Genomic DNA, 16,280 nt, shown 5'->3' on the forward strand with positions numbered 1-16,280 from the left:
CTCCTCTTTGTAATTATATAGGTCTCGGCAGCGAGCTCGCTTGTCATCGATCGCTAGACCAGAAATAGTCAGAAGTTTAAATTTTTTCCCTACTTTCTCATTACGCAGACATAAGCACAGTTGTCACCATTGAGGTGCGGATGTTAAGTTAATACACAAGTCGTTTTTTTCCAGTTTCGTCCAACGAACAGATTGTAGTGGTAAAATGAAAAGGGATACATTTTTTTATGGAATTCTAAGCATCACTCCAGTCAAAGTCAAAACAGGCTCTGCAAACGTTTGATTCCATTAATTTGCTATGGGCTCGCGCTAGTGTTCCAGTTTAGCCAACGTTCTTAACTTCTAGGGGCAGCGTTCGGAATTTTGGATGAAAAGCATGCCCAAATTAAACTGCCAGCTACTCATCCCCAGAAGATAAGATATGCATATTAGTAGTAGACTTGGATGGAAAACACTCTGAATTTTCTAAAACTGTTTGAATCATGTCTGTGAGTATAACATAACTTATTTAGCAGGCAAAACCCCGAGGACAAACCATTCAGATTTATTTTATTTGAGGTCACTCTCTTTTCAATGTATTTTCATTGGGAAACCAGATTTCTAAGTGACATGCTTGCAGTTCCTACCGCTTCCACTGGATGTCAACAGTCTTGAGAAATTGGTTGAGGTTATTCCTTTGTGTAATGAAGAAGTACGGCCATCTTGAATGAGAGTCACATTAAGTGTCCTGTTAGATAGAAGCGCGTGAGCAGAAAGCTGTCTACAGTTGGTTTTAATCCTGTATTGAACACAGATCATCCCGTTTTCAATTTGATCAATTATTAACGTTAAAAAATACCTAAAGTTGTACCTATTTAGGTTGTACCTAAAAGTAATACCTATTGCAAAAGTAGTTTGACATTTTTTGGGAAAGTTTACAGGTAACCTTTGAGATATTTTGTCGTTACGTTTGAGCAAGTTGGAACCTGTGTTTTTCTGGATCAAACTCACCAAATAAATTGACATTTTGGATATATATCGACGGAATTAATCGAACAAAAGGACCATTTGTGATGTTTATGGGACATATTGGAGTGCAAACAACAGAAGATCGTCAAAGGTAAGGCATGAATTATATTTTTATTTCTGCGTTTTGTGTTGCGCCTGCAGGCTTGAAATATGCTTATCTCTCTTTGTTTACAATGGTGCTATCCTCAGATAATAGCATCGTTTGCTTTCACCGAAAAGCATATTTGAATTCTGACATGTTGGCTGGATTCACAACCAGTGTAGCTTTAATTTGGTATCTTTCATGTGTGATTTAATGAAAGTTTGATTCTATAGTAATTTTCATAGTAATTCATTTGAATTTGGCGCTCTGCATTTTCTCAGGCTTTTTGCCAAGTGAGAGAGTAGCGTCCCGCCTAAACTCAGATTTTTGGATATAAATATGAACTTTACCGAACAAAACATACATGTATTGTGTAACATGAAGTCCTATGAGTTTCATCTGATGAAGATCATCAAAGGTTAGTGATTCATTTGATCTTTATTTCTGCTTTTTGTTACTCCTCTCTTTGGCAGGAAAATGGCTGTATGCGTTCTGTCTTTTTCTGTGACTTGGCTCATACCTAACATAATCGTTTGGTGTGCTTTCGTCGTAAAACCTTTTTGAAATCGGACACTTTGGCTGGATTCACAACAAGTGTATCTTTAAAATGGTGTAAAATACTTGTATGTTTGAGGAATTTTAATTATGGGATTTCTGTTGTTTTGAATTTGGCGCCCTGCAGTTTCACTGGCTGTTGACGAGGTGGGACGCTACCGTCCCACATACCCTAGAGAAGTTAAGCCGTTTTCCAGCCTTGGGTGAATTTTGACTCTTTCTATTGTCCTTTGTCTTTCTATTGTTCTATAGCCAGAGCGAATTTACGAAAGCACCCGATTTCCATTGAGAAAGCACAACGACTATACCATTTAGCTAAGTTAAGAATGACGGGAATAATCAAGTCAATAAACGTTGGGTAGTTAGATAGCCTATAGTTAATTGTCACGAATCCCGCTTCCTGAGTCTGTTTTTGCCTGTGTTCTGTCCTGGAGTGTTGTTCCGGTGTCCTGGAACGCACCCTGTCTGGTTGCCGGGCGACGTAGCTAGTTGGGAGATCTCTGATTACCCGCACCTGTATCCCATCAGCTATCTGCACACCTGGTCCTGATCATCACCCCTCCAATTCATAAGCTCTGACCTGACATCCATTCCCTGCCGGATCGTTAGCCATGAACAGTATGTTGTGCCAGCGTATCAGCCTCCAGTTTGATAGAGTTTGTTTTGTTGTTTTGTACGTCTTGCTTGCCTTGAACTTACCTCCGTTTGTTCTGTCTACAGTCATTCACCCGGAACACTCACCCCATCCCTGCCTGGTCGTCGGTGGCTTCTGTTACTCCCTTGGATCTGCCTATTCACTCCCATCAACTCACCTCCGCTGCCCGCTCCGCCACCTGGATCTTTCTACCTCTACGTTTAAACTTGTAAATAAATACTCACCTTCGTCCTACTCTCCTTGTCCTGGTCTGCTTCTGGGTTCGATTTTAGAAAACCGTGACATTAATATACTGGCAAGTTTGATGTATAACTACTAACGTTAGGTAGCTAGCTAACATACCGGCACATACTGTTGTAATGATATGCTATGTGGTTCGTAAGGACAGCGTAGCTAACAAATTGTCAGCCAACATGACGTGTAAGGTAAATTATTTGAAAAGTCATTTGTTTATTACATTGAGTAGCAAGCTACCCCTTGGTCGTTAAGGCAAATCTGGTCTGTGGTATGAGGGGGATTTTTCACACCTAGCTTGGCTATTAGACCATTTTTTTGTAAAGGTTGAATAGTCTATTGTTCATCTATTAGACTATTCTTTAGTAAAGGTAGTCTATTGTTCAGCTATTAGCCCCCATCCCCAACTTGCAACAAATTATTGTTCCCATCTCATTCCTTTCCTCTTCCACGCATCATTATTCTGCTCCTGAGTGGCTCGCTTGTGTGCGTGCTGGCAGGATATGGCAGCATCTTTGGTTGTGCGTCAAGAATTCTGCATACAGTAGCACGTTTGTACGAAGGTGTGGTTATTCACAGGCAAATTGTTTTGCTATGGAGGTACATTTCTGTCTTTTTGTCGAGAACAAAACCTTTTTTTATTTTCAATCAAAAATAATTGTTCTGAAAGCAAATTTTTTCCGACACAAAGGAAGTCAAAGCGGACACCTACGAAGATAGTAGCACTGGTCTGTATTGACGTATCCTGAAAATGACATCTGCTGCTGTCACGTTCCTGACCTTATTTCCTTTGTTTATTCTTTGTTTAGTTGGTCAGGACGTGAGCTGGGTAGGCATTCTATGTTTTGTGTTTCTATGTTGGGTTTGTTGTTTGGCCTAATATGGTTCTCAATTAGAGGCAGGTGTTTGTCATTGTCTCTGATTGGGAACCATATTAAGGTAGCCTGTTTTCACTGTTTGTTTGTGGGTGATTGTTCCTGTTCCTGTGTTCATGTATTTTGTGTTCCCATGTTCAGGACTGTAGCTTCTTTGGTTTTCGTCTGTTTATTGTTTTTGTTCGTGTTTAAAAAAGTATTCCAATAAATATGGAAACGTACCACGCTGCGCTTTGGTCCTCTTCTCTTTCACCCGAAGACAGCCGTTACAGCTGCTTTAGATTGAACGGTCATATCTCAGTTATAGTTTTCATATCTATAAAAAATCATCTGTTTTCTTTACTTTCAGAGAGCGAGCTGATCAAGGGGTCGAAAATGTAGATATTGCCAGGTGTTCACTGTCCGAGGGACAGGCCGTGGAAGCTTTATTGCTGGCAAAAGTGTTCATAACCAGAGGTAATTAAACTGTTCTGTGTTCTTTTTCTCCATCTCTGCCTTCCTTGTTGTATATGGAACCTGTCTCACATGCATTCATTTAAAAACCCTTATGGTGCCAGCTGCTATTTTTCAGATTTACACTACATAGTCCAGTGAAAATGGCTGTGTTTATCTGTTGCTGCCAAGTCATGATTTCCCTGGGGGTTAGCCTTGCAATAATCAAGTGGTGAGACACATAGCCCTCTATATTTAAATGTTTCAGGTACACTCCGATAGGTGTCTGCTTCACATACAGTATCTTCTATTGTTTGTCATCATGTGTCTGTTTTTCAGCATAAAGTACTCTGTAGCCACTTAGTGTGGACACCAGGTGAGAACACACACACACACACACACACACACACACACACACACACACAGTCTTGTACAGCTAACCTTGTGGGGACATACAATTCAGTCCCATTCAAAATCCTATTTTCCCTAACCCTAATCCTAACCCGTACTCTTACCCTAACCTTAACCCTAACCCTAACCCTAACCCAAAAACCTAAACTTTATCCTAACCCTAAACCTAACCCTAGCTCCTAACCCTAACCTTACAACTAACCCTAGCTCCTAACCTTAATATTTAACTTAATTCTAACCCTAACACTAATTCTAACCTTAACCCTAAACCCCCTAGAAATAGCATTTGACCTTGTGGGGACTAACAAAATGTCCCCAGCTGGTCAACTTTTTGTTCGTTTACTATTCTTGTAGGGACTTCTGGTCCCCACAAGAATAGTTAAACAGGTCCACACACACACACACACACACACACACACACACACACACACACACACACACACACACACACACACACACACACACACACACACACACACACACACACACACACACACACACACACACACACACACACACACACACAATAACAGTCTCTCTTCTTCACTTCATCCCTCTCCCCCTAAATCCTCTAGGTCATATCAGCTGTTTTGGTGAACCACTCCCACATCTGAACTGGCTGACAGAGGGCACAGCATGATCATAGGTGAGATGTCACTTGGTCCGGTCAACAGGAAGTATTAAAGGGATGCTTTACATTGAAATACAGACAGAGATGTAGTAGTCCCAGAGTTAATGATCCAAGGTCAGTTTTGCATTTCACCTCCTGATTATGATGACTGACCGTGTTTGAATAAAAAAACTAGGCTTAATCATGCTCTCTCTCTATCCATCTGTCTCTCAGCTGCAGACATGTTTTGATGTGAGAGAGGAAGCCAGTCCCATCATCGCCACCTCACCCGCTCTTAAGATAACCTTCGGGCCAACTGGGGGCCCAAGGCTGGTTAGGAGACACCGCAATTGTGATGAACTGAAAGAATATTAGTGCAGCACTGTAATTCATGAATCACATGCTGTCTGCCGCTGTTCTTACCTCTTTCCCTTTCTGTCTTCTACACCTCTCTCCCCACCTCGTCTTTCTTCCTCGTTGTCACGATCGTCTTGCTGAGAGAGAGTGGACCAAGGCGCAGCGTGTGCAAAATACATTCTCTTTTATTTTAGAGAAAAGGAAAAACACGCAACGAACACTTTAACAAACTGAAACCAAAACAACAAACGATCGTGAAGCTAAAGACGTAAGTTACCCACATTAACCTAATGCCTATGGCTGTCTTAAATATGGCTCCCAATCAGAGACAATTAATGACATCTGTCTCTGATTGAGAACCATTCAGGCAACCATAGACACAGCTAGACACCTACACTAAACACAAACCCATCTACTCTACTTAACCCCCTAAACCATACAACCACCCTAGACAATACAAAAACACATACATTCCCCATGTCACACCCTGACCTAACTAAAATAATAAAGCAAACAAAGAATACTAAGGCCAGGGCGTGACAGTACCCCTCCCCAAAGGTGAGGACCCCGGCCGCAGAACCTGAAACAGACGGGGAGAGTCCGGGGTGGTCCCCATCAAGGCGGCGGCTCAGGCGCGGGACGAGGCCCCCACTCCACCATTGTCAATACCCGCTTTGGTGGCGCCTCTGGAGCGGCGACCTTTGTAGCAAGTCCCGGACTGAAGACCATCCCGGAGGGCGCCACCGGACTGAGGGGTAGCTCCGGACTGAGGGGTAGCTCCGGACTGAGGGGTAGCTCCGGACTGAGGGGTAGCTCCGGACTGAGGGGTAGCTCCGGACTGAGGGGTAGCTCCGGACTGAGGGGTAGCTCCGGACTGAGGGGTAGCTCCGGACTGAGGGGTAGCTCCGGACTGAGGGGTAGCTCCGGACTGAGGGGTAGCTCCGGACTGAGAGACGGCAGCTCATGGCTGGCTGACGGATCTGGCAGCTCATGGCTGGCTGACGGATCTGGCTGCTCATGGCTGGCTGACGGATCTGGCTGCTCATGGCTGGCTGACGGATCTGGCTGCTCATGGCTGGCTGACGGATCTGGCTGCTCATGGCTGGCTGACGGATCTGGCTGCTCATGGCTGGCTGACGGATCTGGCTGCTCATGGCTGGCTGACGGATCTGGCTGCTCATGGCTGGCTGACGGATCTGGCTGCTCCTGGCTGGCTGACGGATCTGGCTGCTCCTGGCTGACTGACGGATCTGGCGGATCCTGGCTGACTGGCGGCTCTGGCGGATCCTGGCTGACTGGCGGCTCTGGCGGATCCTGGCTGACTGGCGGCTCTGGCGGATCCTGGCTGACTGGCGGCTCTGGCGGATCCTGGCTGACTGGCGGCTCTGGCGGATCCTGGCTGACTGGCGGCTCTGGCGGATCCTGGCTGACTGGCGGCTCTAGCGGCTCCTGACTGACGAACGGCTCTGACGGCTCGGGACAGACGGGCGGCTCTAATGGCTCCGGACAGACGGATGGCTCAGATGGCGCTGGGCAGACGGATGGCTCAGATGGCGCTGGGCAGACGGATGGCTCAGACGGCGCTGGGCAGACGGATGGCTCAGACGGCGCTGGGTAGACGGATGGCTCAGACGACGCTGGGCAGACGGATGGCTCAGATGGCGCTGGGCAGACGGATGGCGCTAGGCAGATGGATAGCTCAGATGGCGCTGGGCAGACGGCAGACTCTGGCTGGCTGAGGCGCACTGTAGGCCTGGTGCGTGGTACCGGAACTGGAGGTACCGGGCTAAGGACACGCATCTCAGGGCTAGTGCGGGGAGCAGCAACAGGACGCACAGGACTCTGGGAACACACAGGAGGCTTGGTGCGTGGCGTAGGCACAGGTGGTAATGGGCTGGAGACACGCACCACAGGGCTAGTGCGTGGAGGAGGAACAGGGCTCTGGAGACACACTGGAAGCCTGGTGCGTGGTGTAGGCACTGGTGGTACTGGGCTGGGGCGAGGAGGTGGCGCCGGAAATACCGGACCGTGCAGGCGTACTGGCTCCCTTGAGCACTGAGCCTGCCCAACCTTACCTGGTTGTATGCTCCCCGTCGCCCGACCAGTGCGGGGAGGTGGAATAACCCGCACCGGGCTATGTAGGCGAACCGGGGACACCATGCGTAAGGCTGGTGCCAGGTAAGCCGGCCCGAGGAGACGCACTGGTGGCCAGATGCGTTGGGCCGGCTTCATGACATCCGGCTCAATCCTCAATCTAGCCCTACCAGTGCGGGGATGTGGAATAACCCGCACCGGGCTATGAACACGTACAGGAGACACCATGCGCTCTACTGCGTAACACGGTGTCTGCCCGTACTCTCGCTCTCCACGGTAAGTACAGGGAGTATGCGCAGGTCTCCTACCTGACTTCGCCACACCCCCTTTCAGCCCCCCCCCCAAGAAATGTTTGGGTTGTACTCACGGGCTTCCAGCCTTGCTTCCGTGCTGCCTCCTCATATCGCCTCCTCTCGGCTTTAGCTGCCTCCAGCTCTTCACGAGGGAGGCGATATTCTCCCGGTTGTGCCCAAGGTCCCTTTCCATCTAATATCTCCTCCCATGTCCATGAATCCTGTGTAGGTGGGTCCTGTTGCTGTTTCACACGCTGCTTGGTCCTTTGGTGGGTAATTCTGTCACGATCGTCTTGCTGAGAGAGAGTAGACCAAGGCGCAGCGTGTGCAAAATACATTCTCTTTTATTTTAGAGAAAAGGAAAAACACGCAACGAACACTTTAACAAACTGAAACCAAAACAACAAACGATCGTGAAGCTAAAGACGTAAGTGCACACACAAGCTACAAACGTACAACATAGACAATTACCCACATTAACCTAGTGCCTATGGCTGTCTTAAATATGGCTCCCAATCAGAGACAATTAATGACATCTGTCTCTGATTGAGAACCATTCAGGCAACCATAGACACAGCTAGACCCCTACACTAAACACAAACCCATCTACTCTACTTAACCCCCTAAACCATACAACCACCCTAGACAATACAAAAACACATACATTCCCCATGTCACACCCTGACCTAACTAAAATAATAAAGCAAACAAAGAACAAAGAATACTAAGGCCAGGGCGTGACACTCGTTTTATAATGCACACCATATGTGCATTGAAGTACAGATTGAACTTGTATTTATAATATAATAATGTGTTTATGTATTTATAACACCTGGATAATGAACTTCTTTCAATAAAGCGTTTCACATTCTCCACTGGTTGAAATAGTATCCTGTGTCCTCAGATTAATGCAGATGAAGGGAGTTAGATATGCATAGGTTTTTCTGTATATATGAATTACAAATCAATCATGTTTCTAGTCTATTGCATAGTTACAATGTGTAATCATTTTTGTCCCAGGAGCAGGAGTGGTAAACACTGTTGAAGTGTATAATTGTAATACATACTGTACATGCAGACACAGCATAATTCAAATAATAGTTTGATTTGACTGAAAAATAATGTCTTCAGAGATTCATACCTGAACTGCACCTTTATTTGCCAAGGAAGAGTACATGATCAATTAATATATTCAATGTACAGGCTACAATGTGGGAATCTCACGCATGATAATAACTACAGTACATTTATATAGGACTTGCATCCTTGGCACAATAAAGTTATTATATTCTACTCTATCCATAGGCTTCATTAATGCCATTCAGACTTGAAGTTGATACAACAACTATGATAACTGAGGTACATAGATTGGTATGAATATTAGTTCAGAACCTAAAGTTTAAGGGTCCATACACAGATCGGCTACATACTGTAGCCAGCTACACATCCATAGGCATACAGTTATTTTTATCCTCCACTACACAATAGGCAAGTAAATAGTTAGCTAGCTATGTTACTTCAGCTGCATTGCAAGGCAAGCTTACAAAACTGTACATTCAATTTGCAGTAAATGCTTTAGCTAGCTAGATTCTTTACATCCACTGTTTCACAAGACGACAGCCTGTTTTGCTGGTTTTCTCAGGAGTCGCTAAAACATTAAACAACACGAATTACAAATTAATTCTCATGTCATAACACTAGCTAGCTGGCTAATGTTAGCTAGTCAGATAACTTGCTAAATAGCGATTTTTGGAAATTCACTTTATGACAAAAAAATATGCAAATGTTTGTCTCTACATTAACTAACATATACCTCTCAATTGTAAATGTTTTGCTTGACTCGTTATGACGTTATAACTACTTACATTTGGTTCCACCATAATGTTTTGTCAGCCATCTTTGTTGAAGAACGCCAGCAGGCACGGGGGGCTCACATTAAATTCGTCATTGGAACCACTCGATATGATCGGTCATATAAAAACCTTGGAACCCAAATGCATAATGAGTGCTCTAACTCCCCCTTGTGGTGGTCTGGAGCAATGAAGCCGTGACGCTGGGTACCTCTAAGTCCTGCGAGGCAAGCTCGCAACTTTTAAAGGAGGAACCACTGTATACTGTGAGACACAATCAAATGTACACTGCTCAAAAAAATAAAGGGAACACTTGCATTGTGTTGTTTAACTCAAAGTCAATCACACTCATGTGAAATCAAACTGTCCACTTAGGAAGCAACACTGATTGACAATAAATTTCACATGCTGTTGTGCAAATGGAATAGACAACAGGTGGAAATTATAGGCAATTAGCAAGACACCCTCAATAAAGGAGTGGTTCTGCAGGTGGTGACCACAGACCACCTCTCAGTTCCTATGCTTCCTGGCTGATGTTTTGGTCACTTTTGAATGCTGGCGGTGCTTTCACTCTAGTGGTAGCATGAGACGGAGTCTACAACCCACACAAGTGGCTCAGGTAGTGCAGCTCATCCAGGATGGCACATCAATGCGAGCTGTGGCAAGAAGGTTTGCTGTGTCTGTCAGCGTAGTGTCCAGAGCATGGAGGCGCTACCAGGAGACAGGCCAGTACATCAGGAGACGTGGAGGAGGCCGTAGGAGGGCAACAACCCAGCAGCAGGACCGCTACCTCCGCCTTTGTGCAAGGAGGAGCACTGCCAGAGCCCTGCAAAATGACCTCCATGTGCATGTGTCTGCTCAAACGGTCAGAAACAGACTCCATGAGGGTGGTATGAGGGCCCGACGTCCTCAGGTGGGGGTTGTGCTTACAGCCCAACACCGTGCAGGATGTTTGGCATTTGCCAGAGAACACCAAGATTGGCAAATTCGCCACTGGCGCCCTGTGCTCTTCACAGATGAAAGCAGGTTCACACTGAGCACATGTGACAGACGTGACAGAGTCTGGAGACGCCGTGGAGAACGTTCTGCTGCCTGCAACATCCTCCAGCATGACCGGTTTGGCGGTGGGTCAGTCATGGTGTGGGGTGGCATTTCTTTGGGGGGGCCGCACAGCCCTCCATGTGCTCGCCAGAGGTAGCCTGGCTGCCATTAGGTACCGAGATGAGATCCTCAGACCCCTTGTGAGACCATATGCTGGTGCGGTTGGCCCTGGGTTCCTCTTAATGCAAGACAATGCTAGACCTCATGTGGCTGGAATGTGTCAGCAGTTCCTGCAAGAGGAAGGCATTGATGCTATGGACTGGCCCGCCCGTTCCCCAGACCTGAATCCAATTGAGCACATCTGGGACATCATGTCTCGCTCCATCCACCAACGCCACGTTGCACCACAGACTGTCCAGGAGTTGGCGGATGCTTTAGTCCAGGTCTGGGAGGAGATCCCTCAGGAGACCATCCGCCACCTCATCAGGAGCATGCCCAGGCGTTGTAGGGAGGTCATACAAGCACATGGAGGCCACACACACTACTGAGCCTCATTGAGACTTGTTTTAAGGACATTACATCAAAGTTGGATCAGCCTGTAGTGTGGTTTTCCACTTTAATTTTGAGTGTGACTCCAAATCCAGACCTCCATGGGTTGATAAATTTGATTTCCATTGATAATTTTTGTGTGATTTTGTTGTCAGCACATTCAACTATGTAAAGAAAAAAGTATTTAATAAGAATATTTAATTCATTCAGATCTAGGATGTGTTATTTTAGTGTTCCCTTTATTTTTTTGAGCAGTGTATATAGTAGATTCACACATGATACAAGTAAATTGATATACATTGTGGATGGTTGATTTTCATTATCGTGGGAACTGCGTTATATTGTGCCAAAGCAAAAGGCAATGCCTCCACAGTTAACACTCAAATGGTTTTGTTATTTATCTGCTTTAATTCATTAACATCTCAGGTGTTATTGCGAACATACTAATGTGTTACAGTGTGGAGGGAAATCGAAAAATTGTTCTACTGGGCGAACTACCGCCAGTAGCCATATCTATGACAAAAAATAGAGGAGGTTTTATAATCTGAGATCTTTTGTATCTCGATTGTATTCTCTTTTTAGTCGTAGATATGACTACTAAAAGGCAAGCTACAACCAGCCACCTAAGCTAGGTTTACCAGCAAATTCATTAACATCTCAGGTGCGAACAAAGCTGCTATTATTATTTATGAACTAGATGTGTATTTACACAATTGGTATACAGACAGCAAAAAGAGAATCACAGTTTAGAATGTGCAGACACCTGTGTAGCTATGTAATCATATTTCTATGGGATACACACCGGCCAGAAATAAACTAGCTACGACATCAAAAATCTAATTAAAAGGCAAAATATTTTTTTCTGTTATATGTTATGTATTCTGTGCAGAGTAATTGTTTATTTTAAGTTGGGTGCGGTATTCAATACAACCACAGGTATAATAAGAACGAACACAACAGTCAGTTCCCGTACAAATTATAAAACGTCAGTTCAGGTACTACTGAATCATTGGAGATTGAGTTTCACTGTCTTCTTTTTCTTTGAGGTTTAATGGCGGTTGGCATCCAATAAATGTTGCATTACCGCCATCTACTAGACTGGACTTAATATTATTTATTTTTTATTATTATAATTATTTTTGTACCCCTTTTTCTCCCCAAGTGGTAGAACTTGCTGTAGAACTCGCTGCAACTCCCGTAAGGACTCGGGAGAGGCGAAGGTCGAGAGCCGTGCGTCCTTTAAAACACAACCCAGCCAAGCCGCACTGCTTCTTTACACAACGCCTGCTTAACCCAGAAGCCAGCTGCACCAATGTGTTGAAGGAAACACCACACACCTGGAGACTGTGTCAGTGTGCCTTGCGCCCAGCCCGCCACAGGAGTCACTAGTGCGCAATGGGACAGGAACACTACTGCCTGCCACTACTGCCTGCCAAACCCTTCCCTAACCCAGACGGCGCTGGGCCAATTATGAGCCGCCCCAGGGGTCACCCGGTCACGGCCGGCTGCGACAGAGCCTGGACTTGAACCAGGATCTCTAGTGGCACAGCTAGCACTGCATTAGACCACCGCGCCACACGGGAGGCCCCTAGACTGGAGTACAACTCCCTTATACTTTGCTTGAAAAAAATAAATAAACAAATACCCTTCCATCTAACACAACACTCACCCCAACAAATAATAACGAAAAAAATTAAATACAATATAAAAAAATTCATATATACATATATCATTTAAAATAACACCACCCTACTCCACTAGGCCATACATATTTAGGTTTAAATCTATTTAGTCCTACCTCAGGACAACAACATGAAAGGATGGGACACCACCACTTAACACACCCTGTAACTCTTCTGATGTCAAGTCTCGCACACCCAAGTACTTCTCTGCAGCTGCCACCACAACCTCAATTTTCTGCGACTTATGTTCCATCCCTGATGTACAGTTGATAAGCATTGCTATAAATGATAAAAATCCAATCTTACTGAAATATCTATTACTTGTTGGCCTCTGTACTGGTACAGATCTACTACTCACACCACTCCACTCAGGATCTCTCCCCGTTGACCCATCATCCTCTAATTTCTTCACTGCCCCAGCATATGACAACTTCTGTACTAGTCTAACCCTGGAAACCTCAACCTGCCTCTCTCACACAGGACATTTCTGATCCCCAGCCCCATGGGCACCCCTACAATTAACACATAACACTACTTTCCCCAATGCTACACATTCCTTTGTCTCATGCCCTTCTGCACAGTTATCACACCTAGGAACCTCCCTCCTACACACTGCTACCACATGCCCATAAGCTTGACACCTGTAACAACTTAATGTATTCGGCACAAAAGCTTGTATAGGATAACTTATATATACACTAACATCACTTTGTCAGGCAAAGACTCAACATCAAAACTCAAAAGAACAGACAATGACTCTTTTGTTTCACCACTCACGCCACCCTGTCTGCGTTGCACCTAATGACGAGCATCACAAACAACGGGAATCCCCTTCAGTTGGTCAACTTTTAAATGTACTGCTACCCTAGTAATCATTCCTTTCAATGGCGCCCTTTAATTGAGAGCAAAACAATTCACATTTCTTGCCCCCATTCGTTTAACGCAGAGCGCCTTCTCCATCTAACCAGCAGAAACACAAACAATTATCACAAGACCACTTCTGGTTACCTTCACTGATTCCACAGCACCCAACTCTGTTTTCACCCACCCTGATACCACAAATGGATCAGCCAAAAGGCAAGGGTCCTCCAAAAACTACTGTCACAGACTCATCTTTGTATTTTAAGATTTCAGTGCAGCCTTTGATATTATTTACCATAACCTGTTGTTGAAAAGCGATATCGTGGATTCAGAGTTACAGTTGAAATCGGAAGTTTACATACACTTAGGTTGGAGTCATTAAGACTCGTTTGTTAACAAGCAATTTGTGGAGTGGTTGAAAAACTATAGTTTGACAAGTCGGTTAGGACATCTACTTTGTGCATGACAAGTCATTTTTCCAACAATTGTTTCCAGAAAGATTATTTCACTTATAATTCACTGTATCACAATTCCAGTGGGTCAGAAGTTTACATACACTAAGTTGACCGTGCCTTTAAACGGCTTGGAAAATTCCAGAAAATGATGTCATGACTTTAGAAGATTCTGATAGGCTAATTGACATAATTTTAGTCAATTGGAGGTGTACCTGTAAATCTATGTCAAGGCCTACCTTCAAACTCAGTGCCTCTTTGCTTGACATCATGGGGAAATCAAAAGAAATCAGCCAAGACCTCAGAAAATAAATTGTAGACCTCCACCAGTCTGGTTCATCCTTGGGAGCAATTACCAAACGCCTGAAGGTACCAGATTCATCTGTACAAACAATAGTACGCAAGTATAAACACCATGGGATCACGCAGCCGGCATACCGCTCAGGAAGGAGACGCGTTCTGTCTCCTAGAGATGAATGTAATTTGGTGCGAAAAGTGCAAATCAATCCCAGAACAACAGCAAAGGACCTTGTGAAGATGCTGGAGGAAACAGGTACAAAAGTATCTATATCCACAGTAAAATGAGTCCTATATTGACATAACCTGAAAGGCCGCTCAGCAAGGAAGAAGCCACTGCTCCAAAACCGCCATAAAAAAGCCACACTACTGCACATGGGGACAAAGATCGTACTTTTTGGAGAAATGTCCTCTGGTCTGATGAAACAAAAATACAACTGTTTGGCCATAATGACCATCGATATGTTTGGAGGAAAAAGGGGGTGGCTTGCAAGCCGAAGAACACCATCCCAACCGTGAAGCACGGGGGTGGCAGCATCATGTTGTGGGGGTGCTTTGCTGCAGTAGGGACTGGTGCACTTCACAAAATAGATAGCATCATGAGGTAGGAAAAGTATGTGGATAAATTGAATCAACATCTCAAGACATCAGACAGGAAGTTAAAGCTTGGTCGCAAATGGGTCTTCCAAATGGACAATGATCCCAAGCATACTTCCAAAGTTTTGGCAAAATGGCTTAAGGACAACACAGTCAAGGTATTGGAGTGGCCATCACAAAGCCCTGACCTCAATCCCATAGAACATTTGTGGGCAAAACTGAAAAAGCGTGTGCGAGCTAGGAAGCCTACAAACCTGACTGAGTTACACTAGGTCTGTCAGGAGGAATGGGACAAAATTCACCCAACTTATTGTGGAAAGCTTGTGGAAGGCTACCCGAAACATTTGACCCAAGTTAAACAATTTAACTTCTTTGATATAGGGGGCAGCATTTTCACTTTTGGATGAATTGTGTGCCCATAGTGAACTGCCTCCTACTCTGTCTCAGATGCTAATATATGCATATTATTATTACTATTGGATATAAAACACTCTGAAGTTTCTAAAACTGTTTGAATGATGTCTGTGAGTATAACAGAACTCATATGGCGGGCAAAAACCTGAGAAAAATGTCAAACAGGAAGTGAGAATTCTGACTGGTCAACGTTCAACTCATCGCCTATTTAATTCCCTGTAAGATATGGATTTGTTTGCACTTCCTACGCCTTCCACTAGATGTCAACAGTCTGTAGAACGTGGAATGAAGCTTATGCTGTGTTGTGGGAATGGATGAGAGGGGTATGAGTCAGTGGTCTGGCAGATTACCACTTCCTGGTCATGCGCTTTCCTCATGATATCGCCTTGCGTTCCATAACTTCTACAGACATGAAGGAATGCTCCGGTTGGAACGTTATTGGATATATATGATAACAACATCCTGAAGATTGATTCTCTACTTAGTTTGACCAGTTTATTCGACCTGTTATATAACTTTTTTAAGTTTTCGTCCGAGTTCGCCTGCATCTGCAAGAGCGTTTGGACATGTGCACTAAACATGCTAGCAAAAGTAGCTACTTAGACATAAGTAGTGGACATTATCGAACAAAACAACGATTTATTGTGGAACTAGGATTCCTGGGAGTGCATTCTGATGAAGATGATCAAAGGTAAGGGAATATTTATGATGTAATTTCGTATTTCTGTTGACTCCAAGATGGCGGAGAAATTTTGTTATTTTTGAGCGCCGTCTCAGATTATTGCATGGTGTGCTTTTTACGTAAAGTATTTTTGAAATCTGACACAGCGGTTGCATTAAGAACAAGTGTATCTTTAATTATATGTAAAACATGTATCTTTCATCATGATGAGTATTTCTGTTATTTGACGTGGCTCTCTGCAATTTCTCT

General features: G+C 44.5%; 1 long non-coding RNA gene across 1 annotated transcript; it reads left to right on the plus strand.

Moving 5' to 3' along the window:
* The first annotated feature begins 2,170 nt into the window (after nt 1-2,170).
* Nucleotides 2,171-2,534, plus strand: LOC139569722 (uncharacterized). The gene is made up of 2 exons (XR_011673939.1): nt 2,171-2,263; nt 2,366-2,534. It is a non-coding gene; the product is annotated as an uncharacterized lncRNA (long non-coding RNA).
* The last annotated feature ends 13,746 nt before the right edge of the window (nt 2,535-16,280 follow it).

This window comes from Salvelinus alpinus, chromosome 3, assembly GCF_045679555.1.
Source record: "Salvelinus alpinus chromosome 3, SLU_Salpinus.1, whole genome shotgun sequence".
Taxonomy (NCBI): domain Eukaryota; kingdom Metazoa; phylum Chordata; class Actinopteri; order Salmoniformes; family Salmonidae; genus Salvelinus; species Salvelinus alpinus.